Source organism: Heterocephalus glaber, unplaced genomic scaffold (genome assembly GCF_053883595.1).
Source record: "Heterocephalus glaber isolate CG9 unplaced genomic scaffold, H.glaber_assembly_v1.0 deba00001504, whole genome shotgun sequence".
Taxonomy (NCBI): Eukaryota; Metazoa; Chordata; class Mammalia; order Rodentia; family Bathyergidae; genus Heterocephalus; species Heterocephalus glaber.
Window position 1 is genome coordinate 19,596,990 of NW_028258324.1, and position 19,652 is coordinate 19,616,641.

Consider the following 19,652-nt stretch of genomic DNA (forward strand, 5'->3'; position numbering starts at 1 on the left):
CACACCTACCACATGCCCTTCAGAGTTCGCAATATTTCTTTTGTTGGCTGCTGGAGCCCTGAGAAAGTTCTTACAAAGTTTCTCTCTGAAGGTTCCTTCTCTTCTTTTCTTCTACATGAGGTCTTCAAGGAGGCCCTGCTCATTAAATGACTGCCATCACAGTTTCATAACTGGATTTCAGTGAAGCACTTACAGGGTGAAGGTCCTCACCTACGGATGACCATGTCTCCACTGAAGTGAGGTGATTTCTTAGAAGTGGAGGTTCTCAGACTGGACCTCAGATTTTTAATGCCACCTTAGCGCAGCACCTTCTCATCATTGTTTGTTTCTCAGGGCCCTGGTTGTCTTTGAGGTCACCTTCTAAATTTCCCACACTTTATGGACACTTCCTCTTCCTCACCATTTAGCAAACTCCTTAGTAGGATGCCTGTCCTACTGCTCTCTGAGGAAGACAGGGTTTTCACACACACACACACACACACACACACACACACACACACACGCACCAGCAATGTTGACTGTTGACTGTAACCCACTGAGTTTGTTACAGGTGACGTAAGATTATTTTTGAGCTATGGAATGAAAACTGTTCAGGGAATATTAGACACTCTATTTTCTTTGAGGAGACACAAAGGAGAGCTCTTTGTTGTTACAGGGCCATATGTCATAAATAACGTCCTTCTCTCTAGGCACATTTTTTCTTCAGATGCAGTCAATTTCTTTTTTTTGGTACCAGGGATTGAACTTGGGACCTTATGGTTGTGAGGCAGGCGATGGAAACACTGAGCTAAATCCCCAGCCCAAATTTCAAATTTTTTTTCATCTCTAGCCCCAACCTAGAGATACATTTTACTTGGTACATGACCCAATATCTGATCAACAAAATAAAAATAAAATAAAAATTACTTCTGTAATGCACTTGGAACTAAACTATCTTATCCTATCCTAGTTCATTCCATTCCCTCTGTCTTCTACTCTGCTCATTGTGGCCATTGCTAGCTAATGTTTACCAATGTTGAAATCTCCTCCTCTGTTAGGTGCCTGCAGCAGGTGCCTTGGCAATGTTGAGGTAAGTGGGGCTCTGTGACCAATTCTGACCAATGTGCTATGGTCACGAGTGACTAGCATCACTTCTGCATGGAAACACAGGAAGCCAGTAGGCGACACTGCAGCTGACTGCTCCCCTACAGTGACCAAGAAAGCCTCAGGCTGCGCCAGTGGAGACACAGGTGAACGTCCAGGTGCCTGAGTTACCATAAGGATGACAGTTGCCCTACAGACTCACCCATATCCTTAGCAGCCTTTATGTAAAAGAGGAATACAGCTCTGCTTGATGAACCCTGAGATTTTGGAAATGTTTGTTACCTCAGTTTAGCCTGCTCTATTCTGACTAAGATAGACTAAGTATTCCTTTTCTGAAACGCTTGGAACTGAGGTTTTAAAAAATTTTTGGTATACAGTATTTATATGTAACTTAGTGAGATGATGAGATCCAAGTCTAAATACAAAATTCATTTATGTTTCATATATACTTTATCCAGTAGCCAGAAGGTAATTTTATGCCATGTTTTAGGCGCAGCTAGGTTCTGACCATGATTCATCCTGTGAGGTTAGGTGTGGAATTTTCTATTTGTGGCATTGAGTTGGTGGTCAAAATATTTCAGATTTTAGAGCATTTTGAATTTTGGATTTTCAGATTAGGTGTGTTCAACCTGTATAGAATTCTCTTCCACTTCATTTAAAAAATTCTAGTTCTGAGCTGTTGAAATGACTTATTAAAGGTCATCAATACAGTATGGAAATAATTTCTCCAAAGGATCTGTGACATCTATAGCTCCAACGTGGAGACACAGGGCTCCCTCGAGGAGGGAGAGCACATGGCTGCATGATCTTTCCTCCAGCCCTAACTCTCTGGGATTAAATGACTTGAGGACCATAGGTTTTGTGACCACAGCAAATTCTGTTGCAATTTCTTTAGCAGAGGAAGCACCAAGGTCTAGTTACAAAACTGAACAGTGGACTTATTCTGTAGGATCCTTCTGTTTACATCTATATGGGTCCAGATTTGGGACTCACGTGTCCTATACCTTGCTCTCTTTTTTTTCTTTTTTTTTTTTGGTACCAGGGATCGAACTCGGGTCCTTGCACTTGCGAGGCAGGCGACAGAACCACTGAGCTAAATCCCCGGCCCTACGTGTCCTATACCTTAACAATAGGCCTCAGTGCATTGAGAATCAGGATTACAAGTGGATCCTGCTGACAATGAGAAGAAGTTGGCACACAAAGGCATGGTTGCTATGACTGTACTGCCCAGTGATGAGCCCAGGGGCCTCTATCTTGGCTGTGTCCTTGTGAAGTACTCAGTCTTCACTGACCGCCCCCCAGCCACCCTGCTTGCCTTCTAGTCTTACTCCCCACACTTGTTCACAAGTCTTAGTTCATGATAAATGAAACTAAGCCTGATTTCCATGTACGTTTTGCTTCACTGTGTCTCTGGGCCCTTGCATATGCTGTTCTTTCCAGTTGAACAGCTTCTTTTTTTCACCTTGGCCCCTGGAAGCCCTAAATCCTCTGAGCTTCAGCATTTCTATACCTTCTGCACCTCTGAAGTCCTACTGGTGTTTTCTTTACCACCGCCCTAGGACTTGTTACTCTGTCTCATGTGTTCTGCTACCTCCTGCATCTTGAACCAGTGCTGTTCTGTTTTGGCTTTTTAATCTTGTTGTTCTACAAACATTCCACCCAAGTAAAAGAATTCCTAAGGACAACAATAACCATTCATTAGGAAATCCACTCACCTTCAAGACAAGGGTTGACTAAGGTTGAGGTCATAGTTCCTTACATCCCCAGATACTTTACAGACTTTTATCTTTCCACACATGTTCTTAATGTCCTTCCTTACTTTGTCTTTCTGGGAAGTCCCCCTCTTTTTTTACAGGAACACCAAAGCAAGTCTCTATTTTAACAGAGCCTGTGCTGTAGCACACGGAGAGCAGTACACAGGAGGGAGCCCTCCTAGACTAAAACGTCAGAAGTGGCTGGGAAGTGCTGTTTACGTTGCAGTTTGCAGGCCTATTTCAGTGAGGTTGAGGGCTGAAATCAGAGAATCTTCTGGAAGGTTTGCTGTGAATGTTGGGTATGGAAATAAGGGGGCCAGATCCCTCCTTTCTTGATCTTAGCCATGCTAGAGTGCCCTACAGCATCCAACAGCATCATTTGAAGTGGCCAGAATGGGGGAGCTCCACGTGCCATGGTTGTTCTCATGGTGGAGTGGAAAATGGCATTTGGGTTACCTCTTTAATCCTGTCATAATTGACAGGTTTAACCAGACACCTTCTCATTCCTTCTGAAATACAAGTTATAAAATGCTCCATTCTCCTCTTATGGATAGAATTTTCAGGGTCCCCTTTGGGGTGCATACTGGGTACTGCTTCCTCCCCAGGCTGAGAAGGCCCATTTATTCTTTGAAACTTGTAGGGTAGACTGATGTCTGCCTACCCAACCTCTAGTCTCCTTTCTCTTCTTCAAGTAAGAGCCCTAATCTGTTAAGGTGTTCTATCTTTTCAGATTGGGTGACCAATGAAATGGAAGAAGTTGTTAGGCGGAATTTCTAGCTTGTTAAAGAGAACGTCAATTTTGCCCTTTCTCCCTGCCTGTCTAGAACTTGAATGAGCTATCTGGAGTTACAGCAGCCATTTTGAGTTCAAGAGGTAAACTTGATTATAAAAGCTATATAATAATAAGGTTGATAGAGAAGAAAAGACTGTGGGAATACTGATTACATCACAGAGTTTCATTATCAGTCAAAGGTATCCAGTGCCAGACTTTTACTGAGATTAAATATCTCTATTTTGATTAATTCATAGTTATTTGGATTTTTGTGTCATATGCAACCAGAATAATCTTAATAGATAAATGGCACAATTCAAACAGCACTTCTTTATTGCTATTCTTCTACCCCAACTGGAGAAGTTTTTCACTGGGGTTCCCACAAGTACTGACTCGGATTTTTAAAATTATATTTATTATATCAGAATCATTTGACTATTTATCTCCTCTCCTATTAGACTGTGAGCTCCTTGAGGGAGGAACATTGTCTCATTTATCTTTGAGTCCACGGGTGCTTAATGCTCTGGAGGTAGAAATAAGTCCTTTCAAATGATGCTTGTTCAACTGAATTGACTTGAAAGTGATTTAGGGTTGTCTGTTAATATACAAATTCTTTTGGGAAGGTTATTACCTGAAACTTGCCCCTCCTTTTGGATTTCCTTGATAAGTAACCTGGTCACGGGAAATGACGCTGGACAGGGGCCTCAGAGGTGAGCGGAGGTGTGGCTGGCGACTGGAGGGGAAAGTGGGACGCACAGCAGCCCCAGATTTAGCCTGTCGGGATTTCCCCAAGGTGGTTCTTGTCTGCCCTTTCCTTGTGCTATGTAAAAAGCCCCGCAGCCCCTGTACCAGGAAGGCCTTGCATTGCTCCTCCTTCTCCTTACAAGGCAAAGCTTTCCCCCGAGACTGAGTATCACAGATAACTGGCTCCTCGGGCATACCTGCGCGTCTCCCCGCAAAACAGCAGCCTTGACCCTTCGGTCCTCCCAAGCCACTTTGGAAAGCTCCTTCACTCTTGAATTGCAAGATTAAGTGAATGTGTGTTTGGATAAGATGCTTTTAGGCCCAAGATCAAAATCTTCACTGCTCTGGGTCTAGACCTCTTTAGGAGTGAGTGCAGAACCTGCCTCTCCCCACCGCAGTGAATTATGGGTGTGAAAGGGGAGAAAGTCCTGCCTTGTATCAACCTCATCAACACATCCTCTCCAGAGCAGAACTCAGATGGCGACTCAGAAACCAGCGTGCTGAGAAAATGGAAAGATGCATTTTTTACTAAAACCTCTCAAAATTTTTATTGACGCAAACAAATATGATCCTTTGGCTACGTAAAATGACTAGAGAGAAAATTAAACCATGACTTGTGATATGATTATTTTTGCCTTGTAAAAATAATAAGAAATGTTCTGGTGGGTTTGTTTTGGGTATTTTTATGTTCACTTTAACAAACAGTTCCAGGGCCTTTTACAGATCTGGGCTCAAGCCAAGCCAGTGGCAGGGGCAGTCCTGCTTGTGTTGCCACAGAAAAGAAAGAGAAAGCATGGAATCGTTATACAATTTCACTCTCCTAAGTCAAACCTTCTATTGGCCATGATTATTTACCATTGCTTTGTAATTGTGAGCAGACAGCTGAGAGGAGCTGGAAGTCTATTCATTCTTTAAAGTGACACAAAGTGGCACTTGGAGTCCCAAATGATAATTGTTCTTTTCTCCTTGTTAATATCCAACTGTGGCTAGGAGTTCTGGGAAAGAAGATTCATTTAATGCCAGCTCCAGAAATCTCAATGGGATTTAGCTCTTGGCCTGTTTTTGAAACCCGGTTTGAAAGCACCCTCAGGAATGGGAAGGTTGAGTCAAATGTGACCTTCAGGTAGAATTCTTCCTTAAATATTCCAGAAGGATGGAGATTTCCTCTCATTTATATCCCTCTACTACTCAGCAGTGGTCGCGGGTAGGAAGTACTGGTAGCTGCACAGAAAAATGATCACACTGTATGAGGCCGGGGATTTAGCTCAGTGGTTCTGGTGCCTGCCTTGCAAACGCAAGGTCCCGAGTTCGGTCCCTGGTACAAAAAAAAAAAAAGATCACATTGTAGATATATCTGGCTCAACTTGGGCTTTGGGGAAGTATGCAAAATTTGGTAAGGAAAACTGGATCTTGTAAGATTGCCACCTCAACTTAATAGAACCTTGGTATCTAAATAATCTCCTAACCATTTAAATACTTCTTAAAAAAACACTTGAAGCCTATGGGGACCACTCTGCAGTGGTGAAAGAATCTTTGCTCTTGAGCAGATGCTCTTAGTTGATCATTCATGGCATCTGCCAAACTCAGCAAAGCTTTCTGCTGACACAGTGAGTGATGCAGACAGTTGATTTCCTTTGGATCTGCATGAAGTTTCAAATATCTTTGAGATTCCTATTGATTACCCATAAAATAGGGCTGATATCAACAGTCCCTTCCATACTATAAATGAGTTCCTGCTATTCTTGTCCCCCAATTCTCTGCAGTATAATTCAGCTTCTGATTTAAGTTGGAAACAAAAGCAGCCAGCTCATACTTCTCTGGCCTTTTGGCTCAGAATTGCAATATTAATGGTGTCTAGCATTTATTAAACATGAAGTATGTGGGAAACTCTGTGCTAAGCATTTTACATGAATTATCTCTTCAAATTCTAGGATATAGCTTGATCGTTATCCCCACTTTATGGATGAGGAAATTGAGGCATGGGGAGGCGAAGTGGCCAGTCTGTGACTATATAGGTAGGAAGTGAAGACTCAGGATGTGAACTCAGGCTGTTGTGTCACAGGCCAGCTCCCCTCACAGTCACTCTGAAGCTTGGTGCAGCACAATCCCTTCCTTCACCTCAGAAAGAGTCACTAGAGGGGCATCTCATCACTTTGCTCTGTTCTCTGAGGCAGCTTTGGCATCATTCACACCTGAAGCTATCAACCAATATGTGAAAGTAAGTTGGGAGTTTGTGATATGACTCATGGGGGTTGGGGTGGGAGCAGAACCAGCCACAATTTGGTATGAAAAGATTTTTCCATGGGGGAGTTTACTGAAGACTTCTGTTTTCAAAGATGGGAGTTTTAATATTTTTGCCTCATATGACCCTAGTTCCTGGAGGACAAAGAAGAGAAGGAGAAGACCTTGCAAGAGGATATGAACTTTCTCACCCCATTCTTTTCTCTCTATTAAAGTTTTAAGGTTCTATTCACAAACTGGTGTTTTGAACATTGTAGAAATTAAACAATTGAAATATGAGATGCGGTTTATAAACCAGAACCCAAGAGTAGCTGGAATTTTGGAGTTATTAATGTATCCAGAGCTGAAAGATTCTCTTCTCTTTCAACCAGCAAATGGGAGGTCAAGGTCATTCAAAAGATGATGATTTTAGAAGCTGGGGAATTTTCATATTCCATATGCCATCTGCTTACTGAATGTTAGTTGTTATAATTTTCTCCTAATTGAGCTTCTTTTTTTCTGTTGCTGATTTTAAGAGTGCTTGCAAAGGAGGGTGTCTGTGTGTTTTGGAGGTGGCAGTGGTGGGAAGGGATAGGGAGGCCCCAGTAAATGCCCCCAGGCCCTGCCTGAGAGCTGAGGTGTTGGGCCCATCACATAGTGCTGATGGACACAGGCTCTGAGACATTTCTGAGCTTTTGGAGCACACCATCCAAGCAGTCCAGGGCTCTTTCTGTTGACATCTGCAAGACCATGGATGCCTGATTCTATTCAGAGCCCTTGGAGTAAATCTGACATTTTGAAATTTGACATTTATGTCTGAGGTGTTCTTAGTACAGGAGGTGTACAGGTCTTCAGAGATCACCGGTGTTTGCTACATGGTGACATCCCTTCTAGCCCCCAACCTTAGTTCAGCTCGGGCTTTACAGTATTCTTGCTCAGCTAGAGCTGCCCTTGTCTGGTGCTATGGAGTGATTTTTTTCCCCACTGCTTCTTCCTAATTTTGAGATGCAGCTCTGGATCTATTGTATCTGAAAAATAATCACAGCAGATCTCAATGATTGCAGATGACCGTCAACATGGCATCCTCTGGTGACTCCCCTGGAAGCAATAACTCAGATTAATTCTGAACTCTTTAGAAAAATACTTCTGAATGTCTGGCAGACTGTGAAGCTGGTGCCAATGCAAGTGACCTCTGAGACATTACAGCCCACACCATTAGACATCTTAAAGCAAAATGAAGCTCTCCTATTTCTGGACCTCATGCAGTATGCATCAGCAAAATTCTCCATGTCTCCGGACCTTCTCGGTCCTGGTACTTGGGGTGGTGTGGAATGGGGGCTACTTTGCTGGTAAGCAAGGGAGACTCAAAAATGCCCAGCAAGGAAGTTCTAGATGAGTATTCAGCATTGGCTGGGAGGAGGCAGAAAGACTGGTAACATTTCCTATTTTGTGCTTGATCTTTGGCTTGGTCAATTCATACACATGCTTTGCCAATTTAGAAGCATGGTCGTAAAGTGAACTCTGATTTATTTGATGACTCAAATAATATCTTGGTATAGGGAGACATGAAAAGGTGCTATAAACAGAAGGGAAAAATAAATTAAAATTCTTTTACCCCTTCCTTATATTTTCTTATACTCTGGGAGCTTCTTCAGAGCGGCCATTGCAAACTTCTCTTATGATTTTTTTTTTGGGTATTTTTGTGATTCACAGGTTACTGAGGTCAAAAGAAGAATCTAGAGCAGATCACATGTTGTTCTGAGTTATCCTTGCAAATTTTCTTGGTTTTTCCTCACACAGTGAAGGAGCTGACTATATAGCTATTTCCTTAGGGTTTGGAAAAATTCCCAACACTGCTATTCATGCAGGGCAGTAAGTCATTTTTCCATATTCTGCTCAGCACCTTGTTCTCCAGTGGTAACAGAATAATAGTGAGTTGATTTATAGAATTATTGTACCAAATGACTTTTGCACTTTAATTAGGAATGGCCTGAGTTAAGAGAAGTGTTCACCTAAAGTGGACTCCGAAGAGTATTTTAAAGATTTAAAAATTTCCCAGAGTTAAACTATCTGATTTTTCAAGAAAGGCTCAAAATTATTCCAGCTGGTTAGTTTTAAGTATAACTAGGATGGCGTTCTGCAGTAGATTCAGGTTTGCACCAAAAAAGTGTCTTCCTAGAAAAAACCTTGAGATTTTGATTGATTTGTTTTTATTCAGAAAAGCTGAAATGGAATTAATTTTATATGTATAGAACTGGTCATTGCTTCTACTTCTGACAGTACTACAATAGGCAAAAATGGAACATTTCCTTCTGAACAGAATTGTAGTGAATTGGGAACTAAAGAGCTTATGGAAAATAGCTTTCAAATGATTATTTTTGTTTGCTTAAATGCTTGATTATAATGATTGTAATTCCAGCTATACACAGAAAAAGCATGGAAAAAAAAGCTAAGCTTGGGCTCCCATTATAGCAAAAACCAAAGAACACATTACACTTTATAAAATCCAAATGCCCATAGGTTTCTTGTGACTGCTAAGTAAAAATAAATATATTGTTCAGGTTCAGTTTGCATTTTCAGGACCAAGTGCTATTTCCAAGCTCTCTTTAAAAGATTCACCTTGACCTTGGGTCTCAAATTATGGAAGAAAATTGGACTTTTCTTTTTTGTGTGTGCAAAGGTTGGCTCTCCGAACTACAACAGGTAGCCTCTAGAGGGCAAATAATACATCTTCAGATAGCTCAGGTTCTAAGCATTGGACTCAGTCTGTCACTGACCTAGTTAGTTTTAGGTAAGATGACTTCATGATTGTTATAGACAGGACGTCCCCTACTATGGCATCATCTACCTAAGAGAGCCCTATTGATGGGGGAAATTCCACAAAGTAATTTTTCTTGTTATTTACTTGGAAAGTGTAGGATCCCTACAGACATGTGGTCTCTTTAATTCCTTAAACTTTGACCAAGATGAATAATGTTAATACACTTTGAAGCTCAGAACCTAAAGCCAAGAATGGTTGGACAATCATCAATTAGACTTCAAATGACCTTGGAAGATCCAACAGTTACTGAGATAAATTAAAGCTCTGATCTTCTCTGATCAAAAACAAAACAAATCTCATTACCATGGAATGTAACCTTTTCCCACAGGTGCAATGGCCCCAGAGATGTTTGATACACAGGGAGGCAGTGGCAAGTAAGTGGATGTGGCTGGTAGATGATTCCAGGGGCTTCCAAATCATTCACCACTAGACTTTAAACCTTCCTCTGCCTGAGGAATGACTGATATCATGTGATGACTGGTGGTCTATGGCTGGGCTGTCAGTGGTACCAAACACTGGAAGCTAAGGGCTCATGCTCAGGGTTAGTGGCAAGGATGCATATAGGTTCCTTGACAACATCCACTCTGTTGTGCTGAACAGAGCAGCCCAATTCTCTGCCTCCCAAACAATGGCAGCCAGTGATTCATCGTGCCAGTAACAAGGTTGCTCTGATACACTTTGACTTGGCTTTTTGTTTCATTCAGTTTCAAGAATGCTTTTGAATCATTTTTAAAAAAAATATCCTTTTGTCCTTACTCTTCGAACACGGAAGCTCTGGAAAAGACCAAGAACTCAGAGGCACAGCAAGGTCCCTTCCCATTGATCTTGACCCAAGCTGCTGTTTCCCTTCCCCCAGGCCTGTTTCACCCTCTGTGCTCCCTGTCTCATTGAAGAGGTCATCATTCACTTGCATGCTCAAACATGGGCCTGACATTTAACTCTTTCCTCTCTTCCCCATCATAGCCAGTTATTCGCCAAATCTGTCTACTATACATTCCAGAGATTTTTCCCTCTATCCTTACACTCATGTGTCCATCCATCCTTACACCCATGTGTCTGTCCATCTGTCTACCATCCATCCATCCATCAATCCATCCATTTTCTTCAGTATACAGCTACGGCTATCACCTAGATTCCAGAACCTCTCCTTGGAGAGGGTAGAATAGTGTTCTCATTGGTATAGAGGCTCCGTTGGCTGGCCCTGCTCACTGTCAGAGAGGCTCTTCTGCAATGCTTATGAGATCATGGAACTCTTCTGCTTATAATCCCATGAATGTCTTCTCAAGGCCCTTAGAAGTTGCCTCAACTACTTAGCTTTATGCAACTGGTCTCTGAGACCTGTCTTCTCCAAATTAGATGCATTGCTGAAACTTGTCTTTCATCATTATCTTTGCTTGCTGTTTATTCCACCTATGTACAGACATACTACTATTCCTGGCTACCAGCACTCAATTTAAGTGTCAAATCCTCTGAGAAGCTTTTCTTGAACCTCTTTTCTCTTATCTCCTAATGCCTGCACCCATTATAACCAGAGGGACCATGAAATCTATTGTCAAAACTAGGATACAAGAGAGAAAGGGGTCACCTGTACATATTATACAAGGACAATGGATATTAACTATAACTGCTATTGAAAACTAGAGTTATGATCTCTTAATCATGTTATTTATGACACTTTGAATTATGAGCAGCTGGCCAGGACTTTCCCCGCTGTACTTGAAATGTTGCAAGTTTCTTGATGACAGGGTCTAATCTGTTTTCAATGTAGTTGCTTTTATAATAGGTACTCATCATGTGTTTGCTAAATAAGTGAACCAAGGGATAAATGTGGCAGAAACAAATAGGAGCCTGGTGATGTGGTCCTAGACTCCAGGGTCTGATATGAAACAATGTGTGTCTAATCACTGCCAGCAGGTTTCTCTTCCCCTTTGATGAAACCTTCAGCCATCATATATAGAACAGAGAATAGATGTGCCAGATTGCCCTTGATATAACATCCCCCCAATTCTGACTTCCAGACACCTGGATGAAATTAAGCAGAGGGGTAGTTCCCAAAGTATGTTGTATGGTGAACAAATACCTTGAGATAACAGATGTAAGTTACACGACAGATGGATTCTGGGCCCAAATAAGTCATGTACTAAGCACATTTCTTTATTGATAAGGCCTTTCTAAACAGAATTAAGTAAGCAGTGTTTTTCAAAGGCACCTATTCCTTATACCTTCCCCATCTGCCAGACTTCACGTCCCATGGAACCTACTTTGAGAATCAGTAAAACTGTGTTCAGGTACCTCAAGGTCAGTGGTGGTGAACCTATGGTGTGTGTGCTATGGCAGGCTGTTTGTATCACTGAATGCTCTAAAAGGTTTGCCATCACTGTCTGGGTAGCTGAAAGCAAAATCTTTGAATCTTTCAAAGACAGGGCTGTGCTTTATTTACCTCCTTCCAGTGCCTAGCCCGTGACCTGGCACACAACTGACACTCAAGAAATGTTTGTTGCATGTGGAATAAAATGTCACGCATATAACTGAGGACAGAAAATCATGGGGTTAGAAAAAGTCATATAACACTGCCAGGCCAACAGTGTAAGTGGCTGAGGAACAGGGAGGATTCTGACTTGCCTGAAAATGACTCAGAGAACAGTGATGTGGGTAAAGCCTGTCCTTCATACCTTGTCATCCTACCTTTGAGCAACTCCTTCCTTGGCTCCACCCCTACTTTCCCAATGTTCATTCCCATGAGATTTGCTGTTGATCTGATCTCTGTTCACCAAAGTGATAAATCTGATAACTTAGCCTCATTCAGTGGCATTTGGCTTAGATGTTTGCTGCTGATTAAAACCCTTCTGGCCTCAGAGAAGAATGGGGGCAGAGTGGGAGAGGGCAGATGGCAGGGTTTATTCTGAGTCTGCTGCTCCCTCCCATCATACCTCTTGCTCTGCCCACTTGTGAAGTTGGCCTTAATCATGTGCCAAAGCCAACTGTTCTCTCCACACACTCAAAGGGTATGGTCTGGGACCTCCTAGGTCAGTGTTCAGAAAGGAAGAGGACACAGTTGTCACACTGGAGATGTCAGTAGAGAAAATGACAAGCCCAATTTAAAACTACCCAGGTATGCAAGAAAATATGACAATCAGAAATTAAATCCAGCTCTTATGGAGCAGGTTTTAAAAAAGTCTGTCTTGAAGGATCTTTGCATTGTCATGTAGCTTTTTTTAAAAGTTGTTCTCAGATACCACTCCTTCTTTAAAATTAATGATATATTTATTATAGAATGACAAATTCCATGAAGCTATAACTGAGTCTTTTCCTTTTGTGATGTTCCTTTTCTGGTTTAGAAAGAGAAAGAAAGAAGACAGGAAATTTCACAGTAAAATTTTGCAGCTGAGCAAACATGAGCTTTCAGGGTCCAGCTGGAGAGACTCTTTCCCCAGCCTCAGCTCCAGGCCAGTGAGGATGGGGTCTGAGGGGACTCTGTGTATCTCTTGTCTATAGGGCAGAGTCATCCTTGGGATCTCTCTGGTCTTACCTGCTGCTCCAAGTGGAACAGAGGAGATGTGAGCCTGAAAGTGTAGGACCAGCAGAAGGCTCTTTGTTGAGCACAGAGGAGGATTCAGAGCCAGAGGCCTTACCTTTGGATTAGAGGCCCTTTCACTGAACTCTGGCAAGGAACTTGGCTGCCAAGGGATAAATCCTGATGAAGTGTGGTCTCACATTATTTCAGCTCAGGTTTTACCTCCAAGTAAATCTAGTTCTGGTCAAATTTACCACCAAGTCAAATCATGAAGCACTTTTGGTTTGAGAAAACATTTTGAGGACTTTATTGTTTTCATTGTACAGGTGAGTGAATTGATAAGAAAAGTTAGGAAGTTTGCCTCACTTTATATACCTGAGATTTGAACCCAGTCCAGCCTAGTTTCAGAGCCCATTTACAGTGGTACCTTAGTTCACAAACTGAATTCTCTCCATGATTCTGGTTGCAAACTGAGTTGAATGAGAATGGAATAAAATTTCACTGTAAGGTCAACATTGAACCTAACCATTAAAATTGATTTGATTCTCATCCAACTTAGTTTGAAACCAGAATCATGGAAAGACTCAAGTTCATGAACTGAGGCACCACTGTATTTTTACTACCTCCTGGCCACACCAATGCCCTCTGCTCTTCTGGGTCTATTGAGCAGCTCACGTAGTCAGGGAACAAGTTAGAGCTACAAAATGAGGCGTGAGGATTAGGTGATCTTAAAGGTTATTTCCTGACTCCTATTTTGTGTCTTTAACATTTCCCCCCTAAGACTGGCTCACACTTGAGTGGATATATAGGAAGAAAAATCTGCCCCTTTATGTTCTCCTCCAAAATGCAAGATTCTTTGGGACCAGGTGGCATATGTGAGTCCTCTTATCCTTCTGTGCTTGATGACCCTGCTCTGGCTGCAGCAAGGCGGTCTTAACTGAGGCAGGAGCCTGGGGCTGGCTAATGCTATATCTGCTGGGGGATATAAAAGAAATTAATTACACTAGGGTCCTGGAGCTGTAACTAGAGAGCTCTGACTTCTCTTTTATTTGGTGGTAGGGGAGGCTTAAATTAGAGAAATGTGTAGGTATAGGTCTCTCTTCCTGTCTGTATTTTGGAGTATGCTCAAGCATACATATTATATGCAGTCCTCTCCCTATATATCTCTGTGCTTATATCAATCCATAAATAAAATATATAGTTGCTAGGCTAAAATGTATCACTTGTCTGCAAGATTCCTCCTGCAGGTTAATGTTTCCTCCCAGGGGAGCTGCCCTGGTTTACATTGACTTTCAATGACCTACTTGTATGGATGGGTTCAGGCCTAGCTTAACAAGTGGCCTGGTGGATATGTACATCTGTACGCATTCCTCATTCTTACATTTTTTTGATATTATTTGGCTTCCTTCTGCTCCAAATCAATACTATGTGCATAAAGTTAGCTTTGCAATCACACTTTTACATAAGGAAGCTGACATGAACAGGTACTTTGGAAATGTCTGGGGAGGGGAGACCTATTCATACTGTTTATCATCCTGTGGCTCTTCTCTTAGTGGCATAATCGGCATTTCTTTTATACTGGCCCTCAGTGTTTATGGAAGAGAGGCCCTTCAAAATGGAATACATCCAAGGACTGAGAGTCATTGTGAAGGTTCGTTTTGTGTTGCTGAATCTGATCCGGAGATTGAGGTTGGCGGCTGTGAATTTTAGCATGTTACTGTCAATCACAGGAGCTTATCTGAGTCTTATTTGGCCTAGAATTGGAAATTCTTGAATAATGTGATGCTGAAGCATTGGGTAGTTTCAGAGTCAGAAGCTGGTTTAATCACCATGATCAGATTTTAAAGTAAGAGTCATATGGTATTTACTCATACTGAAAAATTCCATCTTTCAGCAAAAGTCAGTGTTTTGAGTGCCTCTGTAGGCCTTGCAGGATCTTAAAACATTGTTAAAGCATTCAGTTAGGGTCCAGAGAGTAAAATAAGAGAAGAAATTTATAAATCTCTTTTCTTATAGAGGTCTGAAAAACAAATCAAACAAATACAATGAGATGATGAAATATAAATTCATAGTAAATGCTATAGGATATACTCAGCTAAGTCGAGGGCTTGGTGCATCGAAAATAATTGTGGTTCTTGTATACTAAATTACAAAAAGTTGGGTTAAAAATCAATGAACTATTATTTATGTTTCATTTAATCTTAGTGCTGTAATAATGTCTATGTGGCCATATATACTATTGATTTTTCATTGCCATGGGATTCTCTTAACCTCAAGTAAAACTAAACCCAAATCACCTACTTTCTCTCACAGTTGGTTTTTACAGTGGGAAGGAACACACTGAATCTAGGTAACTGGGGCAGGAAGAGGAAGGGATGTAGGAGCCCTGGTTTTCTGTCTGCTGTCAACTAATGAAATGTTTATAGTAGGGCAAAACTCAAATCCCACTGCACATTTTCAGGTCTTCACAACGCAACATACCCAGTAAATGTGCAGTAGGGCAGCAAAAATCTAGTAGAGGAACCTGCTTCACACAAAATTAGGAGTCCCAGTTTCTATTTTGCATTAATTTTGTGAGGAAATCAGTAAGATTCTACAAGGGCTATCCATATGACCACAGAAGAGAAATTCTGATGAGAAGGTGAGAGATAGAGGATGGGCAGAAGCTTTGACCAAGCTCCCTCTGAAAGGCTGTGTCTGACAATTTCTAATTTCCTCATTTAAATCTTATCTCAATTATAATTCACATAGCAGTGATGTCATTTTGCAGGTGAAGTAACTGAGTTCTCAGAGATGCTAAGTTACTTATTTAAGTTTACAGACCTCCCAATTAGCAGGATTGGAATTCCAATCTTGGTGTGCAAATATGAATGTTCTTTCTACACATGAGTCATGCAGTAAATAGAATCACTGTCTAACATCATCACAAAGATCAATATTTATAATTTCAATTAATATTTGTGGCAGAACAGTTTTGTCTGCAAAATGAAGGTACTGATCAAAAGATCATTGTGCCCCATCTGTGATACCATTTAATAATTTAATATTGATTTAGATGAAGCTGAAGTTATCTCTGGGAGTCCATGAGCTGAATTTAGTTTGTAGATAACTTTAGTTTTTCCTGTCTGATGTTTTAAGACTTTTCTGAGCTAAGATTAAAACAAACAGGAGAGTTTATATAAGAATCTGACTTTCAGTTTCTACTAAAAAATCGGCAGATCTGACAACTAGGTCTGAACTCCTAAAAGGTAACAATCTATTAGTTCTAAGTGGTAACTGCTCACTTTAGATTTCGGCAATTTTTTTTTTTTTTTGCCACAGGCCCCATCAATCCCTATTGTTTTCCCAACACTAAAGCCAGGTGCAGCTGTTTTTACTAGTTTCCTCTTTGTCAAACATGGACAGTCCTCTTATTTACATTGCCTGCCTTACTCCTGTAGGTACTTTGAGGCAGCTTTTCTGACACAGGGAGAAGTAAAGGCTAGAAGAAGAGAGACTTACACTCAGCAGCCTACCATGAGTTCTGTGATCTCAGAGTGGCCCATTCACACTCTGAACCTCAGATTCCTCTTTTGTTACATGGACATGATGAATGGTTTGGGAAAGATTAAACAGAGTAGCCCATGATGCTAACCTCAGTAGATGTTAAACAGCTCCAAAACACCCTTCAAAAAATATTTCTTAAAGAAATGTTGCCCTTACCAGCAACCCACAAAGGATGCTTTAATTGACAATGAACATATAACCTCTTACATCTATTCTCATAGCTAACCTTTCTAATCACTTACACCCCTTTCTAGCTTTCTCGCTTCCTATTTCATACTCTCTCTAGCCAAGAGACATTTAATTATGCTTTTAGACCATTTCCAACATTTCTGTAATTACACAGCAACATAATACAAAATGGAACCAGTGAGCAGAAATAGGCAAAGGCTCCTGCCCTTCCCCTTTCAGACAGCTGCTCATCCCCCACATCCCCCCCACCCTGAAAAAGGAGAGCCATGTGCTTTCTGCTATTGTGGATCTTTCCAATTTTACTCCTGTTTCAAGGCCCTGAAACAGTTAATAGCATGGCATTGCCTTTCAGAGCTGAATAATATTTTATCAACTTAATTAACTAATTTTTTATGGTCAGGACTCTAAAATATTATCTACCTTCTTAATTTTTTACATGCCTAATAACAGTACTGTTAATTATAGACACAATGTAATACATCAGATCTCCTCGAACTTATTTATCTGGTATAACTGAAACTTTGTGCTAGTTGAATGACATTTCCCCATTTCTCCCTACTTCCAGACCCTGGAAAGTACCATTCCTTTCTTTTTCAGTGAGTTTACTAATTTAGATATCTCATATAAGTGGAGCTAATTTGTCTTATGATTGCTTATTTCAGTCAACATAATGTTTTCCAGGTTCATCCATGTTGTGCCTAAAGGCAAGATTTCCTCCTTTTTAAGGATGAATAATGTTCTATTGTATGTGCATATCACATTTTCTTTATTCATTCATCAATGGACACTTAGGCTGATTCCATGTCTTGGCATTGTGAATAGTGCTGTAATGAACATAGGTGTAGAAGTATCCTTGGGGATCTGGCTTTCAGTTCTTTTTGATTTATATTCAGAAGTAGCGTTACTATATCATATGGTAGTTCCATTTTCAATTTTTTGAAGAACTTCCATGCTGCCTTTCATAGTAGTAGCCAGCCAAAAGTATGTATGTTTCATGAACTGTAAATATGTACAAATATAATAAAAAATTTTAAAAGTATGCATGTTTCAATTTTTTCACATCCTCACTAATTACTCTTTTTATGATAACTATTCTAACTGGTATGATGAGATATCTCATTGTGGTTTTGATTTGCATTTCTCTAATTATTAGTGATACTGAGTATTTTTCATATACCTGTTAGCTATTAGTGTATTTTCTTTAGAGAATTATTTTTTTAAACCCATTGCTCATTTTTATTTTTATCTTTTCACTTCTGAGGAGGAGTTCTTTATGTATGTAGAATATTAACTCCTTATCAGATGTATGGTTTGCAAACAGTTTCTTTCATTCTGAGGTTACCTTTTCACTCTATTGATCACTTCCTTTTCTGTGCAGAAGCTTTTAGTGTGATATAAGTCCTGCTTGTATATTTTTGCTTTTCTTGGTGGTGCTTTTGGTGTCATAGCCAAAAAACCATTGCCTAGACAAATGTCATAAAATTTACCCTTATGTTTCCTTCTAGGAATTTAACAGTTTCAGGTCTTATGCTTGAATCCTTAAGCCCTTTAGAGTTGATTCTTATGTATGGTGTAAGACAAGGCTTAACTTCTTTGTTCTGCATGTGCTGTCAGACTTTTCCAGCACTGTTTGTTTTAAGATACTCTCCTTTCCCAGTTGTGTGTTTTGGTCCCTTTATTGAAGATGAGTTAACTGTATATGGGTAGCATGGAACATGTAGACCAGTGTACCAGAAGCTCTCTATTCTGGCTCATTGGTCAACATATCTTCTTTATGCCAGTACTATAATGTTTTGATTATTCTAGTTTTGCAATATGTTTTGAAATCAGGAAATATAAAGCCTCCAACTTTGTTCTTTCTCAAGATTACTTTGGCTCTTCTTGCTCTTTTGTGGTTTCATATGAATTTTAGGATCGCCTTTTCTAGTTTAAGAAAAAATGCCATGGGAATTTTGATAAGGATTGCCTGGAATCTGTAGTTTACTTCCGGTTGTGTGAACACAGGATGTCTTTCCATTTGTTTGTGCCTGCTTTAATTTGTTTCATCAGTGCTTTGTAGTTTTCAGTGTACAAATCTGTCACCTTCTTGGGTAAGTTTATTCCTTAGTATTTTATTCTTTTTGATGTTACTGCAATGGGATAGTTTTCTTAATTTCCTTTCTGGATAGTTTGTTGTTAGTGTAGAAACAATCAATTTTTGTATGTTGATCTTATTTCCTGTAATTTAATTAAATTCATCTTGGACTTTAAGAATCAGGTACGGTGATGATGTATGTGCCCTTATGAGATAGCGGAATTAGAGGTTGGAATCCTAGTAGTGGCAAGTAAATTGACACTTGGGCTGGATGTAGATTTTCAATTACTCTCAGGCCTAACTAGTTTCCAACAAGAAGGGAAGACGATCCTTACAGAATCGACTGATCTACAGTGTGGCAAGAGAATATAACTCAAATGAAGTTACACAGAGCAGAGAATGGCTTTTTCCTCTCATGAAGGCTAAGACAAAAGGCTTAGACAAGGGCTAAGACAAAATTTTTGTTTTACTTGGTGAGTTCTGTAGCATTGGGCTTACCCATATGGACCAAGTATTGGAAGGACATCTCTTATCTTGATGTGCAGGTTAACTAACCAATGTGTGTCCATCCTATGTATTAGCATAATAACTGGGAATTGGTTTCTTAGAGGCTGTGCTGGGGCATACAGACAAGGAAGGAACATGTACAGATCTACACGCAGCTCATGTAGACTTCTCTTCCTGAGCCTGAGTTATCCAGTGCCCTTTTTGTTCTTTGTTGGATCATAGCTGAGATCCTTGATGCATTCAGTAGAATAAACATGGGATCCTACTGGGGAGATAGAGAAAGATGTGTCTCACCAGCACTATCTTCTCCTTTCCCTTAGGATTTCATTTCTTAAGTTCTACGTATGGCAATGGGATTCCTTGTTCTTCTAAAGAGCATGGCTCAGGCTTCCCAATAGGACATTGGCAGTGCTAGACCTGCAGCCTTG

At 40.5% G+C, this 19,652-nt stretch overlaps 1 protein-coding gene across 2 annotated transcripts in view; it reads right to left on the reverse strand.

The window, feature by feature from the left end:
* The window catches only part of Slc9a9 (solute carrier family 9 member A9), a 611,274-nt gene that overhangs the window by 22,356 nt on the left and 569,266 nt on the right, over positions 1–19,652 (reverse strand). The window contains exon 15 of one of the 2 annotated variants that reach the window (XR_015440847.1): positions 5,017–5,668. The exons of the other annotated variant lie outside the window; for it this stretch is intronic. The gene's annotated coding sequence lies outside the window, so the exon portion shown is untranslated. Of the gene's footprint in view, positions 1–5,016; positions 5,669–19,652 lie in introns of those variants that run through there. 2 annotated transcript variants of the gene reach the window in all.